General features: G+C 47.1%; 1 protein-coding gene across 1 annotated transcript in view; it reads right to left on the bottom strand.

Annotated features, from left to right (window-relative positions):
- Nucleotides 1–14,305, bottom strand: part of TMEM229B (transmembrane protein 229B) — a 43,344-nt gene extending 29,039 nt beyond the window's left edge. The window contains exon 1 of the mRNA XM_019641378.1: nucleotides 14,120–14,305. The gene's annotated coding sequence lies outside the window, so the exon portion shown is untranslated. The remainder of the gene's footprint in view (nucleotides 1–14,119) is intronic.
- Between the last annotated feature and the right edge of the window lie 3,746 nt (nucleotides 14,306–18,051).

Below are 18,051 nucleotides of genomic sequence, written 5' to 3'. Positions count from 1 at the left end.
GAGAGAGAGAGAGAGAGAGAGAGAGAGAGAGAGAGAGAGAGAGAGAGAGAGAGAATGAGAACATAATGACAAAGCAAATGAGGCAAAATGTTAAAAAGAGTGAATCTGGATAAAGAGTATATGGGTATTTTGTACTATTCTGGGAACTTTTTTGTAAGTCTGAAATTACTTTCCAAATAAGAAGTTTTGAGAAAAAAATAACAAGGGGGGACCCTTCCATTAGAGAGAGGGTGGGTGGAGCAGACACTGAGAGTGAATCAAAGGAGGACACTGATCATCACATGTGTGCAATGGACACGAAAATTCCAGCTCTGCCAAAATAGCCCTCATGGACACATTTCCTCTCCCAATTTGGCCCTCCCCTTTTATAACTTTTTCATGGATTTACTCCTTCCTCTCCCAAGATCAGCAATCTTCTAGGAGGCCTCCCTACTAATACCAGAGGACAGGCTTGATTAACCTTTTGGGTCTATTCTTATAAGCAGTTAATATTTTCTGGAAATGTTTTACATCTATTTTGTTCACAAGCCCATAATAATGAGGCAAGTTATATTTATTAAGCCTTCTAGGAGTTTTATAAGGTATTTCATTTCCCCCCAAAATGTTGTGGCTAGTCCTATTCATACTGCCTGACTTAGCCTTTAGGCCACATTCCGCCCTTCTGAGATCTCACACAGGCTTTCTAGGGTGGATGCCCATTTCCCATGCCACTATCACCATCACCAGTGTTACTCCAAAGGAACCCCCCTTCTCCACCCCACACACAGGCACAGCTCCCTCCCCAGGTTCACTATCTGTCAGAGCTGGGTGTGGTCACTTTAAATAACTCACAGCCAGACAGGCTCTCGTTAAGCAGCCTCACTGCGAGCTAAAGGGAATCAAGCAAACCATCATACTGGACAAATTCATTTACTTATTAATTCAGAAATCTTTACATGCATTTTTCATGGGCAGACTCTGCAATGCTAAGTACGTTGCAGTACGAAAGCTGAAGCATAACAGTGGGGCTGGTTGTTTTTAAAACATTGGTAATATAAAATCTCGGAAATTCTACTGTAATGTCAAACACCAGAAAGCTAATAATAATAATAATAATAATAATAATAATAATAATAATAACTTACATTCTGATAGTGCTCTTTACTTAAGTGAGCCCTTTCAAGTTCATCTCATTTTTCATGCATTCATTAACATGTTCATTAAACAACTACTCAGTGTCTACATCAGCGGTTCTCAACCTGTGGGTCGCGACCCCTTTGGGGGTCGAACGACCCTTTCTCAGGGGTCGCCTAAGACCATCAGAAAACAAAAGGTATTTACATTACGATTCATAACAGTAGCAAAATTACAGTTGTAGAGTAGCAACGAAAATAATTTTATGGTTGGGGGTCACCACAACATGAGGAACTGTATTAAGGGGTCACGGCATTAGGAAGGTTGAGAACCGCTGGTCTACATCATGCCCCAGTCACATGCAAAGACCACAGAGGCAAAGACCCAAGTCCTGGCCACAGGAGGCTGATATTCTAAGTGGTCCTAGATTACCCAGCTCTCCCGCTGGACACATGCATAGGGTACCACCCATGATGGGGCACCAAAGAAAATGATTTAAAAGAAGAGAAAATAATGAGAAGGAAGCAAAAAGAAGCTCTTATGGCCTCATTGCACAGTAAATTTTATTGTTTTTAAAACCATGATTTTATATCATAACTAAGAACTACATTAATTTATTTTTTAGTACTTATAGGACCTTAAACTGGTCAGTGCTGAGGGCCTCTGAAGGTTTCAATCCGGCACAAGCAGTATGTAGAGGTTGCAATCCTAAATGCCTATAAGGGTCAGTAGGCAACTCAAATTAGTGAAAATGGGAGAACTATTGAGAAAGCAGGACCATCAGGACTGGGTGAGGGATTTCTTGGGAGGGGGTGAGAGAGAGGAAGGAGTGGTGGGTGATACCCAGACTTCTGACTTGGGCAATGGCGGTGTCATTCCCTGAGAGAAGAGGATACAGGAAGAGGCTTGAGTTGGAGATGACTCACGATGAGCTGCTGCATTTGAGATGTTCTAAGTCTGAGATGTCCATGGGACACTAGGTGGGACAGGTCTGGGACCCCAGCTGGATGGAGCAGCACAGAGGAGGAGCATGTTGGGCAGAAGTGGGAGGGGTGACATCCATGGCTGGGAAGGGGCCTGAGGAAGGGTCAGGGAGGCAGGAGGACACCCAGGAAAGGACTCTATCAGGGAAGTGAGGGCAGACGAGTTTGGAGGCAGTGGTCAATTGCAGAGCCAAGTCAGCCAGGGACTAAAGAGATTTAGCAGCAAAGGTCACTGGTGACCATTTAAGAAGAAGTGACTGCAAAGGGAGGTGACTGAGATAGTGTATATGGAGGACTCTTGAGAAATCTGCTTGTGAAGGAGAGAGAAAGCTGCTAGAGAAGTAGAGATGACGGGGGCGTCCTTTCTCCCTCCTTCCCTTCCTTCTTTCCTAGATTAGAGAGACCTAAGGATGTTTCAATACTAAAAAAAGTCACAGTGAGGGGGAGTTTGTGAATGGGATGTATGTTATGGGGCACGCATGGATGCTCTGGCTGTCCTGAGGTCGTGGAGGGGAGCACAGTGAGCCACAGTCCCCAAGTCCAGCAGAACATGTGTGTCATTAAATCCTCTTTACAGAGAGGAGACCCTGACATTGGGAGGTAAGGTCACACAAATATCAAGGCACTATAGCCCAGATCTAGGACACAAGTCTCCCAGTTCTTGGTCCTGGTGCTTCTTTCAGACCAGCAGTTCTTAACAGGACCAGCCCTTAGGGTAGGGGGGCTCTGTATCAGCACCACGGTGAGTAGGGAGTGCTATAGGTACTGCCAGACATCCTACAATTCCCACAGCAGCCCACAAAAGAACTCTCCCACATGACTTTAGAATGGTCCACTGGACATTCAGAGGTGAAAAGTCCATTTGTAATTAGAACCGAATTCCCGTTCTGAAATAAACACAGAAGATTTTTGTATGGTTTTAACATATATGTACTGAATCATCCAGGAATGCCACTGGAGTACAAATCAAGGGGATACTATACTTTATGTTCTTTGGCACTTTACCAAGAGCAGGTCGCCATTTTGGAAAATCCCATCAACCTCAGCAGCACCTCTCCTGGCATTTGAGTCACCCACACCACACACCTGCATCTTGTGGGTATTTGTGGCTGTTACATTCCCAGTAATTCTATGTCCAGGTTCAAGCATCTGACCCCTTCCTTCAGTCTTCTGTGTAGTCATGCCCAAGCAATTACAGCTTAGAAAACATGATATTGTATTATAACTAACTAGTTCCTTGTTTCTCTTTTCTATTACAGTTAAGGCATTTTATTGACTTTTTTTAAGCTTATGTGAATAGGTAGGTCATATTATCTATAAATTCCATTCAGGGTAATTAGGAGGGATTACAAATATTTGCTAAATAAAAAGGGGCACCATGCTATATTGTGTGCCCCTAGAAGCAAGAGAAACTGTAGTGCTAAGAGGAATGGGCAGAATCGGGGAGGCTTCAAATGACCAATCCCACAGAATAAATTCAATGGTCTTTTACAGATATCGACATAAAGCTTGTGAGTGATGGGTATATGGACAATGTGGTAAATCTATGGGGCTTAAGAAAATTAGTCAATTGGGTACCTTTGGGAAATTTCATTTCTATAATTACTTTAAATTATACCATATCTTAGCATTTTCCAGCATAATGACAATAAATAGAAGACTGCAAGTCATCTGTAGGGGCCAGGGAAATAAATTGTTCGATATCCAGAGGCAAAGATATGTTTAGAAGAAGTCAAAGACGTGGGTGCCAGGCTCGGTCTGGGGAATATCGTCTTAATGGATGAGAAGATGAGTAAACAGTTTGTAAGAAGATGCTTAAGGATATGTATTTATGGAAAATGCTATAGCGCGAGGAATTGTGGACAGAAGAGAGAAATGATCTCAGAGGACCTCCAATAGGTTAAATAGGGAGGCCAGAAATACTCAGGGCTCAGGTTCTGAGAGGGGCTGGTTATTTAATGGTGGGAGAAAAGAGGCCTAAATTCCCATGGGAGTGCTCATGACTGCCAAACAAGGGCAAAGAGAAAAAGAAAGACATAGCCTTCAATCAAGAGGGGATAACTAATGTGTCGTCCCCAACCTGAGGACCCTGAGGCATGGGGAGAAAAGAAGGGACTTGGAATGGAATGCTAATGGGAGGTCCAGGAACAGGGCTTTCTGAGCCTGGCTTTTCCACTAATACTCTATCACCTCTCCTCTAAGTTTCCTCACCAACACACACACACACACACACACACACACACACACACACACACAAACAATAGAACACGTTAGATTCCATCATTGTACATTTTTCTATCGTTTTCATGCATTTCTAGGAGTATTTGTATATTTTTTAAAACATGTTTAAACATCTGGTCAAAGCAGCTCTAGGAGTTACCAAGCAGACTGACTCTCAAATGAGTAGCTGTATCACTTCCCAGAAAGAAGTAAAGGAACCAGGCTCACTTGGGCTCCAAAGAAACATCCACAAGTAGGAAGCACATCCGGGAAACAGATTACAAATCTCTCTGGGTCTGAGGGTCTGAGGCAGCACCCTTCCCACATCAAATACATGAACATCTCTGCGGCCACATCTCTGAATATTCACACCCTGCAGAGTAGACAGACGACCTGGGTCTCGCGTTAGTCCAGGTCAGGCTTTGCTGTCACACAAGTTAAAGAAAAGGTTTCAGCTTTAGAATGTTTCGGATTTTGAAATGGTGAGTCTTAATAGCATTACACAGCTTTCTTATAGAAAAAAACGCAGCAGATTGGACCCCAAACGTTTGTTATAAACTTATGCAGAAAAGAGAATCGCAGCGTCTTCACCGGCGATCTCCCAGCAGATTTCTAAAAATCTGTCAAGTCCAGAGCAGACACAGCAGCACTTCCCACCAGCCAACCCACTAGTAATATGAAACACCTTCTGTGTATAAAACCTTGTGCAGAGTCCTGGGAGGTACGAAGACATACAAGACATAGTTCCAGGCCTCAAGAGTTTAAAAGTCAAAGGGGAAAAGAAGGTAAACATAAATCATGGAATACTGAAAACTGAAAGGTTTTGAGTTTTCAGAAGCTAATCCACACCATACTTTACAAATGATGGAAACAAGGGTCAGAGAAGTCGGAGGCCTTGTACAAGTTAGTATCAGGCGGTTAACGGCAGGCAGCGATCAGAATCTGGGTTTGCTAACTGTGCTGCAATGCTCCTTGCATAAAATTATGTCATCGTTGCCAATGTGGTGATGAAATCACAAAAAGAGTAAAAGATCCCAGCTGAAGTGGTTTGGGTCAAATACATCTTTGCAACAAAGATGAACACTGACTCTTAAAAGGAACTTGGCTTGGGGAGCCAGCAAAGCAGATGAGGGCCCTCCGGGCAGGGAAATAAATGAGGTATGGGGTGGGTGTGTTCATGGCAGGTTAGCCGGCCGTGTGGATTAGGCTCTGGTTAGGACACAGGAGGAGCCGTTGGAAAAGCAGGTAAAAGCGATGCATGGAGAGCTTGAATGCCAGAATGAAGACTCAACAATTATGTCCTGAGCCAGCATTTCCCAATCTTTTGCCTCCTGCCTCATGGTTTGTCATGGCTGCCTACCACCCTGTGGGAAGAGAGAGCGCGCAGTAGTTTACAAGTGTACACTATGGGGTCAGATCTTCCCATTTGAATCCAACTCAGATGCCAACTGTGTGACCTTGAACAAACTGCTTAACCTCTCTTCTAGCTTCAGTTTACTCATTTGCAAAATAGAGACAATACAAGTATCTCCCTCATGAGGGTTAAATGAAACAGCATGTTTACTGTATTGAAACGGTACCCAGTATTATAAGTACTCAATATGTGTTAGATGTTGTTAACCTTTTTATTGAAGTTAAATTTTTAGTTAAATACAGAGGGTGCCAAAAAAAATGTATACACATTTTAGGAAAGGAAAACTGTATTAAAATTGTAATACTCAATCCATACCAATAACAAAAGATGAATACAAGTCACGTCTGACTTCTGCAGTTACAAGAGGTGTTCAAAGTGGTTACCATCAGCGTCCAGGCACTTCTGATTACGGCAAACTACTGCTTGAGCAACGTTGACCAAAGTGTCCACTTGTATACATTTTTTGGCATCCCTGGTATATACTGTAGCCTTATCCTAAGTAATAATATCCATGGAAATCCTGGGCTTCTTGTGACAGTCATGGTTTTAACGATACACATATAACCAGAAGTTAAATCAAAAGTCTTAACCAGGCACCAAGTACAACAGATCTGATGTTCCCAAGCAGTGTGAGGGGTTTCAACAGGGCCACTCCAGAAACTTGATGTCTACCCCTGCAGCTGGAAGGACAGGGTAGGCTCGCATCTGACTCCCATCCAAGATATCCAAGGTGTGAGACACAGGCTGCCGATCTGCTATCGGAGGAGCCAAGGGAGATGGCTAAGCTGCAGGGGCAGAGGGGCATCAGCACGCATTGCCAGGGCCACTGCAACAAAAAACATGTGATTGTTTCCTTGGACTAATATGGGCCACGTGCAAGAGAGTGCTGGTATAAGATCAGAGCATGTCTTGTCCAAGAGGGCCCCTTGGTCAGGCTGAAGGACCTTCGCCAAAAGAGGCTGATGGTGAATCGCTGGATTTTAGGGGCTGATGAAAGAACTATAATCTAGAATAGAGGATAATTTGCTCTTTTCAAGACAACTGGAAATTAACGATCCCAGCAATGGAGGGTAGTGCAGGGGAGTCTCTGAGTAGCCATGAACATGACCACAAGAGGAAGAATCAGCATGAAATACCTGCCAGGCCCAGGAGGCTGGAAGACAACAGTGCTGGCCAAGTGAGCCCTTCCTGTCCCTCCCAGCCCAGTGACAAGGCATTAGACATATTCAATACTGATTTATGACTTAAAGTGACCACAGGAACTGCTACTACCTAAGAATGACCTGAGAACACATGGGGCCTAACTGAGTTTTCTTCCTAGGGCAAGGAAAGAACTAATCCTACCTAATAAACATTAAGGGACAGTGGGAGACAAAATTAAGTCGCTTTATGAGCACATCCCAATGAGTCATGTTTCTTTACACTCATTAGAAACATAGCTATTAAAATGGAATGTTTGTCCCTATACCAACTAAAATCATCTCTCATATTCCCATTAGTATGATACCCACCATTAGAAATAACTGGTATAGGGCAATAAGGAACTAAGGGGGACAAGCAACACAGGCAGGGATAGAAAAGATTGGTTTAGGGGGTCAGTGGGACCTCATTTGCTCCTCAACTTTAAATATGATAACATGAAAACAGGAGATTGTATCAATGGATAACCGAATCCAGGGGTCCTTGGATAAACGGCTTTGTTCAAAGGGAAATCCAGATGACCCATCTCCATGAACAAAAAAGCTGTGACTCCCTGAGTTGCTAGCTAAGCTTATGGTATGATCTCACTTCTCAGGCAGAGCAAGACACTGAGTCACGTGGAAAGCATCAGCCAACATCCCCAAGTCCTGGAGCCCTGGGGGAATCCTGGGCTGAACCAGGCCCTAGAATCTGCCAAATTCAAGTGCAGAATACAAAACATATGCCAGTGCACAACCTCTCTGCTGCCTTCACTTGGGGACAGCTGGGGACAGTTGAGGGAGGTGTGAAGTTGAAGGTTTTTTGTTTTGTTTTTTTGTTTTTTAAAGTGAGGATAATTTTTTTATTCTTTGTTTTGTTTTTATTTTAATGGGGAACAGCCATGATCATTGGTTACACATTGCTTTCGTGCTACAATGGCATAGTTGACTCTTTTAAGGAGGGCGCAGCTCACAGTGGCCCATGTGGAGATCAAACTGGCAACCCTGGTGTTCGCAGCACCACGCTCTAACCAACTGAGCTAACTGGTCACCCCAAGTTTAAGTTTTAAGACAAGATATAATGGGTGCTCCCCATGGCTTAGGATATGAAGAATACAAACCAAAGGTGAGATGACCCAACCCAGTCACCCCTCACAAGAAGGGACTGACTCCAGCTCTGGTTTTATCCCTTAGCTTCCAATCTGGCTTCTTTCTTCTGAGGTTTCTCCTTCAGCCTCTGCTCTCCCAGCTCTGACTTCCTACAGTTCCAGATCAGCTGAGTTATTCCCTGAGAAGGGACCAAATTAACCAGATTCTGTTGGATCATCCAACATTGTCACTGAAAGAGATACTAGAGAATCTCTTCCAACATTCTTATTTTACAGATAAGGAAATTAAAGGCCAAAGGACTCATGTCACATGGCCAGAGTCACTGAGCTGAGACAAGAATCCAAGTCACCTGACCTTTAGCACAATGCTCCATTATACGCCATTGTGCTAACTCTCAAAAGTGTGTCAGCTCCCTTTCTCCAAGCCACCACCTCAACCTTCACGCTTCTTCCACAGACACCTCAAAAGAGTAGAAGAGCTTCATCAGAGTTAACTTGCCTGGAACAAACAAGGAAGGAAGAGATGAGAATCATCTCAATGAACTAGCTGGTCATCTTCGAATGGAGTAATCGGCGGCCACAAATACTTTCTCAGAAGAACAGGGGAATCCAATGCTTGCAGAGTGTATATAGGACCCCGAGTCATGATCAGATCTCCACAGCTGGACTGCAATTATGGGCAGGGGATGGCCCCTAAACTAAGTTGAAGGATGAGGACTGGAGTCAAAAATCTGAAAAGATAAGCTACTATGACTAGTGGCAATAGGGTAACAGAAAGAAAAAATTGCTGCCCAGAGAGCCTGTTAAGCAGGAGAAAAAAAACTGGCATCAAAATGAAATGGGGTTTATGAGATACATCCTATGCCAAGCAGAAAGTCTGTTCTCCTTACAGTAACTCCCAGGCCATCTGGTCTCCCTTCCAATGCAGGGTACCGACCGACCTCTTTCTTCTTCCCAAACACTCGCAGGGATGTTTTTCAAATAAATATCTGGACTTCCACCTCCTTTTTCACTAGCCGTATTTCGTCCACATCAGCTCTCCTTCTTACAGCTTAACTAACACTACCTCCAGTTTTACCTCCTCTGCAACACTTGTGTCATCATGCAATCCATAGAATACAATAGAATCAAACAGATCTCAGTTCAAATCCCCATTTGGACACTTGCTAGCTGTGTGACATGTGCAATCACTTTATCTTTCAGAGCCTCAGTTTTTCCAACTGTGAAATGGGGATAATAGTAGCTACCTCACAGCTGTGAGAGAAGGAGAACATATATGAAGTGTCTAGCCCAATGCCTGGCATACAGTAAGTAGTCAATAAGTGATGGCTCTCATTGTTATTATTGCTATGATCACTGAAGACCGCTGAAGCTCCATTTGTGGAATGAAGACTCAGAGAGCCAAAACGGGTTGTCCAAAGTCTCACAGTAAGTTAGGAAGGGATCCCACATTTCCTGATTCTAGAAGCCTCTGCAATCATCAGTTCCTACGCAAATGACGTCATTGCCCAAGGACCTAGAATTCTGGGTATCTGATCACATCCAAGTACCACAGCGGATGACTTAATAAGCAGTCACCATGTGCTAGAAACTGTGCAGGCGCAATGTAAGATTTAAGGCATCTCCAGATCAGCATAGGACGGTCATCTCCTTTTTTTTATGACAGGCGAAAACCCAATTACAAAATAAAAACGTGCAGCCGCTGTTTGTGTTGCCCAGTGGTGATACTATTTCTTGTCCCTATTTAAGAAGGCAGATGAAAGTAATACCAATGCCCTGGATGCCTTATTGCTAGCGTTGGAATGGCATTTTTGATTAGGAATGAGAGGGAGGAAGGGTCCTAGGGGCTAGGGGCTAAAATGGGGTCTGGCCAAGGATAGCTATAGAAAAGAAGCCCAGGGTTAGCTAGAAATAGGTCCCTACCATTGCTCCAAAGAATGGCAGTCATTGTCTCCAAAGTGGGCTTCCTGCTGCACCAGGACCTAGCCCTCCACTGACGGGACAAGGAACGAAACCCTGGAGCCCCAGGAAGCACATTTTATCCTGAAGCATGAATCATCCCTCACAAGCCCAGAAAAGAATCCTCTCTTTGTGGCCCTTCAATCTCCTTCTTGGCTGGCATCCCTAGCTCCTCGGGGCTGGTGTCAAGGCCTTAGGAAAACTCAGGGTGAGTGACCTTTCTGATGAGAACAAACCATTTCAGAAACTCATGTGATGGGGGTGCCTCTTAAAAACTGAAAGGACACAACGTATGAATGAACCAGCTAGAAGGCATCTGTCATTCAAGTCTAACTGCAGAGGCCGTCAGAAATGGCTGGTCCAGTGCGCTCCGCATGCAGGGCTTCTGGAGTGGAAGAAAGTGCACTCTGGTTAGACCGTTTTGTCTATTAGATCTCCCTACATTAAGTTAGGATTTGATGATGCAAGTCTTATTTTTTAAACTGCTGTATGTCTAGAGGGTGGAGCAGCAGGAAGGCGCCATCTGAGCACCCACATCTTTCCCATGTAGACTGTGTGCCCTAATTTCAAGGATGCTGTCCCTTCTACAATACCTGCCACATTGGGAGCCAACAGCCCTGAGAGCATATCAGACTCCCCGTTGGGGCTCCAGCACCATAAAGGATAATGGCAAGCTGGATGTTCAGAAACAGGAATTGGCAATGACTTTGGTTACTCCTCAAATTGCCACACTGGATGGTGACCTACCCCAAAGGTAGAAGCACCAACATGAGTGGAGGTTGGAACCGTCCTTCAGAAGAGCTGAGGACCATGATCATTCCGTGATCTCTACCCACTAAATTAATACAGAGGGGGACTGATGTTAAAATGAACACTGAGGACAGCCTTTGGGCAGAGGAGAATGGGAGTCCACACCTGCAGGATGGATGTGAGCACAGGGAAGGGAGCAGGCCATCCTTTTTATCTGGGAATGTGACCGATTACATGTGCAGCCTCAGTTCTATCTATGCATGTAGTTCAGGGGTGAAAAACACTTCCTTTTCCTTGAATCGCATCATCAGGGAGCATGCCACAGCTCAAAGTCTGAGGCAAACGCACATCTGAAAGCAAGCACATGAGTGCCTAAAATCTAACAGCACATCTTTATCTCATAATGAAAAAGTATAACCCCTGGGGCTCTTGTATCTAAACACACTTAAATCCCAGGAAAGGAAAACTTCCCCAGCACAGACATTCACACAAACCACAGCCAGTGTGCTAACTCTCAATTTGACTCAGTTTCCCTCAAGGAAACTCATAACCCAACATGCCACCTCCTTGCCCTTCCCCAGAAATCAGCTTACACTTTAGTTTTCAAATACAAAGCCTCTGGTTTATGAGAGGTGGTGTTGGAGTAAACAGAAGACCTGACCAGAAAGGCTGAATTTCTTCCTGCTCAGAACATCAGAATCCCTTCCAAGAATCCCTCCTTAGCCAGGTGTTGCCACAAAGGGAGCTGAGAGTTTGCCAAGTCAGAAATTATCCACACCGTAAAAGGAATGTTCCTGCAATAAAAAAATAAAACCCAAACCACCTTGTCTGTAAATTGGGAGTGAGGGGAGGAGGGAGGAGGAAAGGGATACAAATTTGAAAACAGCCAGGCTATGTGAGGGTTAGATTTCCCTTCGCTCAAGGACAGCCAGATCTGATATGGCTGCTGATAAGGCCAAGCAGCTTCACTTGACTGCCCTCACCCAGGTCTCAACTGGTAACTTCAGAGTTCCCGCCATCATCAGAGACCCTTCTCAGAGCTTGCGGGGTGACCATCACTGACGTCCAGACTGGACACCGTCTACCAGGAAAATCCTACTGGGAAGGAGCTCTAAGAGGGCAGGAGGGCAGAGGCAGACAGAGAAACCCTCGCTGCCCACATGCTGCAGCAAGTGCCTTTCTGATTAAAAGCCGTACTTTTAAAACCAACACTGAGTTTTCCCTATCACACAAGCTGTAACTCAGCCCTTTCCAGAAAAGTGACACCTTTCCCTTTAGAAACAATATGTAAATCTGATACAAGCGAAACAAACACAGTGTAAGGCTCCCTAACTCACTTAACATCTTTCATTCAAGGACCTGAGGCTCTTAAATCACCTTACAAATGTAAAAAGTCATGCCTCATCACTTTCAAAGAGGGAATCAAAAGGAGTATTATTTTCCCATCTTACAGTCAGTACATTTGAGGAACAATACATGGAAAACCCCCATGTCACACTGTTGCGGGTGGGGACGTGAGCCCTCCATATCATTATGCTCAGCTCTGAATGAATAGCTTGGGATAAACCCAATGGGGGCTGAGCAATAATCATTCATCTCTGCCCATTTAGAAGTGGGGCTGGTGGTGCTCTCTGGTCAAGCACCTGCATCTGACTTCAGACAAAAGGTCCAGGACCACAGATCTACAAGCTCGGGGTGTTTCTTTTTCTCCTGCTACCCTTTAGTAGTCCTGGAACCGCCCTCACTCCTGGACCTTTAAGTGGTCAAAGTCAACACTAAGTCAGCTTGCCATGTCCCTCCAAGAACCAGATACATAAGTTGGTCCAGCCACTGTCTCCCCAGTTATCCATCTCTGTCCCCAAATACAAAGCCTTGGGAAGGAGGGCCAAGCCTCCTCTCAGCCCACCCCTCCCTGCTTCGAGAGCAAGGTGTAGTGCAGGCCCACCCCTGGCCCAACCACTGTATCATTAGCTTATTCACAGGAACAGTCAGGAGAGTCACCCAGCAGTCCAGCTACCCCACCCCCACCCCCGCCCCAGTACCTTCTGTCTCCACAGGCAAGCAGATGTAGTTCTGCCTCGCAACCAGGGGGAAAACCCAACTCTCAAAAGGGCTGTCCTTTCTAAGAAAAAGAAAGGCAATGGGCAGTCGGACCACGGGATAGAAGCTGGCGGTCACATACAAATGGCTTGGAGCTTGAGGCACCTCATTCCTGGAGACACAAGGTTGGGGACCAGGGAACTGGAATCTGGCCCATTTGTTTTCTAGAGAGAAAGACACTGTCCCACCCTCAGGGCAGGCTGTCCAGCCCTCCCCTTGACCCTACTTCCTGGTTATAGCAAAGAGAAAACCCAGGCCTCCTGATGGCCCAAGTCTGAAGGCCAGAGTAACAGCTAGTTTGTTACTATGTGCTGAAAACACATGAGCATTGATGGGCAGAGCCCCCAAGGTTACACTCGCCCAGCTCCTCCAGGTCCTGCTCTTTTCCTCCTGGGAGGGCATGAAGTGGCATCTGAACAACTTGCCACCTAGGCTCTGTATCTGAGGCAACCAGACATCCCCCTAAGGAAACTGCAGAGAAAGAGGGAGACAGTCCAGAGAAGGAAGAGAAGGGGTCAGTTTCTGACTGGGCATAGAAAGAGGGAAAGGAAGACACCTGGAAAAGAGGCCAATGTCTCCTTGCCCTTGCCTGTGAACAGAGATGTAAGGGTCCCCATCCCAGCCCTGAATCTCCCACTGAAGAGGAGAGATCAGAGAGGGCAGATGGAGAGCGGGGAGCCAGGGGGCTGGGCTGGGCCCCAGGGTATGCCATCACCTAGTCCACCATTGCCAGGAGAGAAGGCAGCAGGGTCATCTTAGCACGGTTCCCGCCCCTTCTGGAAAGTCCTCAGCCTCAAACTCAGGAGGGTCTGTAGTTCCCACTCCCAAGCCCTGGCTCCCTAGTTTCCACCCAGGCTGGCGCCCGGCTTCACCCTCCCGAGGCGCCTTGGGGGGTGCTCTCTGCCGGGAGGAAGGGGGTTGTCAACCTTCCGCTGCCGGAGATCCCAGGTTGGTCCCTTACCCTCGCATCTCCCCGATGCCCCTTTGTTTCAGGCGGGGAAAGTTGCCAATAAGCACCCCTTCCCCAACACGCCCCCCTGTGCGCCCATCCCCCTCAGGGAATCCAAGCGCGGGCACACCATCTAATCAGCGGCTAGCTCGCGAGCCGGGGCAGCCGCTTCGAAACCGAAAGCAAAGAGGAGGCGGGATGGGGCAGGGCCCCCCTCGCCCCCCTCCCGGTCGCCGGGTCTTCCCCATAACCACTATCGCCTCCCGCACTCGGCGCTGCCCGCCCCGCGAGGCCACCTCTCCGGGCGGCGGAAAGGCCTCTCTGCGGGCATCGGGGGCACCTACCAGTGCGGGGTCGGGGCCGCCGGCAGGGGCAGGGCAGGGCCGGCCGCCTGCCGGGCGCAGGTGCGGCCAGGAGCGCCGTCAACTGGGCTCGCTCCCGCGGCTCCTCCCGCGCCGGGACTCCGGGCGCTCTCCTGCGCCGCCTGCTCCCCGCCCCCACTCCCGGCGCTCAGGCTCCCCACGCCCGGAGTTGCCAGCCGTGCCTCCCCCACGCCCCAGGCCTCCCCCGCCGCTCCTAGCCCCGCATTGTGTGTCGGCGCCCGCCGCGATGGCGCGGGGGCCGAGGGACTGCAGCCGCCGCTGCCCGGGCCGAACGGAGTCCCCGGCGGCGGTGGCGGCGGCGGCGGCACTCACCCATAGTACGGATGCGGTGCAAACTGCACATGCTCGCGTGTGACAGGCGCCCTGCCTCCCGCCCTGCTTAACTCCTTGCTTGCCCTCTCGCTCGCCTGGTGCGCTACCCCGCTGACCCCCACGCCTCTCGCAGCCCGGAGTCTGCCTTGCCCGGGGCGCCTGGAAGCGCGCCCTCTACCCGAGCGGCTGCGCAGGTGGCTGCAGTGCAGAGCTCCCAGGCCCTCTCTGCCCCTGCCACACTACCTACATTTGAGGTGTCTGCAGGATCCGGGAGGAGAGGACTAGCCCGGGCCCCTCACCTCCCCGCGTGTAGGAGTTGTGGGGACTGCCTGTACCGCATCCACTGTGGGTATCCTTCAGGTCCCGGCTAACGAGGGCCATGGGCCACATGGTGTTGCAGACCAACTGTGTGCCAGCATTGTGTTCTGTGCAGCCTATCCATTGAAACTGCCCTGCAGGATTGATTTCATTAGCCTCGTTTTCAAGGTGGAGAAACTGAGGCCTATGGAAGTTAAGGAATTCGCCTAAGGCAAAGACTGAAACTCCAACGCCCACAATTTGGTTTATACCGCAAAGATTAAACAGATGTTCTTTGTGAGGTCAATCTAGAGTCTTCTATTGGAAGGTGGAAAATATTGGATGTCATCTGGAAAGCCTGGAGATTCTGGAATATGGAAGGTGGGAAATCCCTGACTGTTGGCCCTGACTTGAGACAGGCCCCTCAGACTGGTCCTGGGTCCCGCAGAAAGGCTACTCAGGGAGTGGGAATGCAATCCAACCACCAATCCAACCTCTATCCCCATGCCAAGACTGCGTCCTGGCACTGGGTGCCACAGCCAAAAGGAAAGGACATTTTAAAAAATTTATAATGCCCCCTAGAGGTGTCCTTTTGTAAATAATCCGTCCAGAGGGGGAGCCCTTTTCTAATTCTCACACAAACCCTGTGTGCCTAGGCCTGATCTGAGAGGTCTGATGGCTGCTTCTCTCCTAGCTCTGTCCCTCTTTTTATCACATGCCCCACTAACAAAGAGTTTTCAGAAGTCCAAGGAAGCACGGAGCCTTCTAAGAAAAGGAGCCTGAGATTCATCCAGTTGGTCTTGCCCCTCTCTGGGTGAGAAGCTGAGCTGCTTTCCCACTGTCGGAACCTAATCCAATCCTATGTCTTCCCCTAATTCCCTGATGGGGCCATGAGTCTTCCATCAACCTCCTATCCTGGCAGGGATATTCAAAGGTGCATCCCCAACTCGATGAATAATGTGGACAAGGAGTTCTAAGCCCATCCCATACACACCCTGCTCTTGGGCTGGCTGAGTCATTCTTTCCAGAAGGAAAGCACTGGGGTTCAAGAGGGACAGAAGGAGTTACATCGTATAAACCAGTATAGGAAGTACACAGCCCTGTGGTGCCAGGAGCAAGATTTCTTAGCTTTCCTGAGTCAGATTTCTCCTCTGTAAGATGGAGATAACATTGCCTATTTCATAAGTATATTTTGTAGACCCAATGCTATAATACATATAAAGTTCTCAGTTCACAGTAGGCCTTCCATAACAGGCAAGTGTTTCCTGCTGGGGGTAAGGCAAGGAGTGGAGAGAAAAACTCAGGGCTATGGTGAGGCAGGTAGGCTGTCCCTAGAACACTGTCAAAGAGGCGGGGGATAGCCCCCTCTCAGGAACATCTTGGCAAGAATTGGCTTCAGTTAGTCTGATTACAAAGCCCACCTATTGAAGAGGGACCTCCCCTGTGCCCCTTGTCTTGGAGGCCCAGTTTTCCTGCTCTGGTTCCCAATGTGTGACTGGCAGCTAATGTGGCTTCCTCCCTGACTCTGGGAGGCAGCATTGTATAGAGAAAAGCATAATGGGCTGGAAAGGCAGATCTGAATTCAGGGTTACTTACCTATTAGGCACAGTAGGTGCAGTGCCTTAGTGCCCACAATATTCTTAGGGCCCACAAAAATGTTTGAATTTCTTTTAAAATCAGAGACAAAAAAATAAATTTTCAAGTCTAGAAAAATATTTTCATATATATAATATTAGTCTTTTCATCCTTAAAATAGAAGCCATAATAGATAGAAGCCAAGGTGCCAGTTACAGAATCAGAAAGAAGGAAGAGTTAGGAAGTAAGGCACAGGACTTGGCATCTGCCAGCCTCTACTTTATCCAGCTTTCCCATGGACTTAACTCCGTGATCTGGGGTTTCCTCATTCCTAAATTAGGAATCATGTTTTCATAACAAAAATTTATATAATGCCTTACAATTGACATATCGTCTCTCTTTAGATGAGATGGCTAGTTTTATCTCCTTTTATAAATGAGGAAATCAAGGCTCAGAGAGATTGTATGGTTTGATCAAGATTATATTGCTAGTAAAGGCAGAATGCAGTTCAAACTCACATCTTCTGGCGCTCCATCCAAGGTCCTTTCCAACTGCACCTAGAAGCTTTCAAATAAGATCAGGTGTGTGCAGGGCAGAGCAGTCTGCAGCAGAAGCAGACCTAAAAATAGCACCTATAGCAATGAGGGGTCCCCTGGCTTTTCACTCAAAGAAGGCTGAGATATGCACACAGTGTTGTGTTGAATGGGTGGGTTTGGTGACCCTGGGTGAAGGTAGGCACAGTAATAGTGCTTTAGTGATTCAAGTACAGATTCAAGGTGGAGGGCCATGGGACAGGACACACCAAAAGAAGCCAATCCCTCCCTTACCTTCTTGTCTTTTGAAAGCAACCTGGATTTGAGTTCAGACTCCACATCCTAAACAAATGGCTAAGGTAGTCTATTTAACCTGTCTGAGTCTATTTCTCATCTGCAAAATGGAAATGGCAATAATACCCAAGCCCATGGCTGTTAGAAGCATAAATAAGATGATTCGTGTTAGGTATTTAGCATAGTGCCAGGCACACAGACATAGTTAAAAGTCCCTGCCACAGTAGACAGTTAGTGGTAATTCTCTTCACATCTCTCTTCTAACACCAGGCAGGGGAAAAGAGTCTTTCAAGTGTCTCTGTAGTCTCCAATGCCTTGAATATGTTAAGTTCTTAGCGATATTTTCTGAAAGACAAGAACTTTTCTGCCCTTCTACAAAACAAACCATCCATAAAGGGGTGCTCTTGTCCACTGTAAGTAATTTTCTTGATGACTTTCTATATACTTGTTAGTGAGGATTGGTTCCCTGGGGGTTGCCCTCTGAACACAAGTCAGGAGAGATGTGGCTCATGAGGGTGATTTCAGTGGAGGGACTGGACCTGCAGCCAGATCAGGAAGGACCTGGTAGGGAGCCGGAGCATGGAATTTGGAGGCCAAGATGGAACTATGTATAGTCTGTCCAGATGCTGTGATAAGAAAGAAGGAAGTGAGGTAGGACAAGAGGAAGTATTGCAGTCAAAGTCAATCTTGAGTTTGGAATCATTTTGGCCAGGTTTATAGGGAAGCTGGGTGAGAGAGAACTGGGGGGATCCCCAGGGAACCAATCCTAACAAGCATCCAGAAATCTTTGTTTCCCTTGAAAGTCATCAAGAATCACTTATGGTGGACAAGAACAACCCCTTTATGAATGGTTTGCTTTGGAGAGGGGCAGAAAAGTTCTTG

This window comes from Hipposideros armiger, unplaced genomic scaffold (genome assembly GCF_001890085.2).
Source record: "Hipposideros armiger isolate ML-2016 unplaced genomic scaffold, ASM189008v1 scaffold_59, whole genome shotgun sequence".
Classification (NCBI taxonomy): domain Eukaryota; kingdom Metazoa; phylum Chordata; class Mammalia; order Chiroptera; family Hipposideridae; genus Hipposideros; species Hipposideros armiger.
This window is presented reverse-complemented; position numbering and strand designations above follow the sequence as displayed.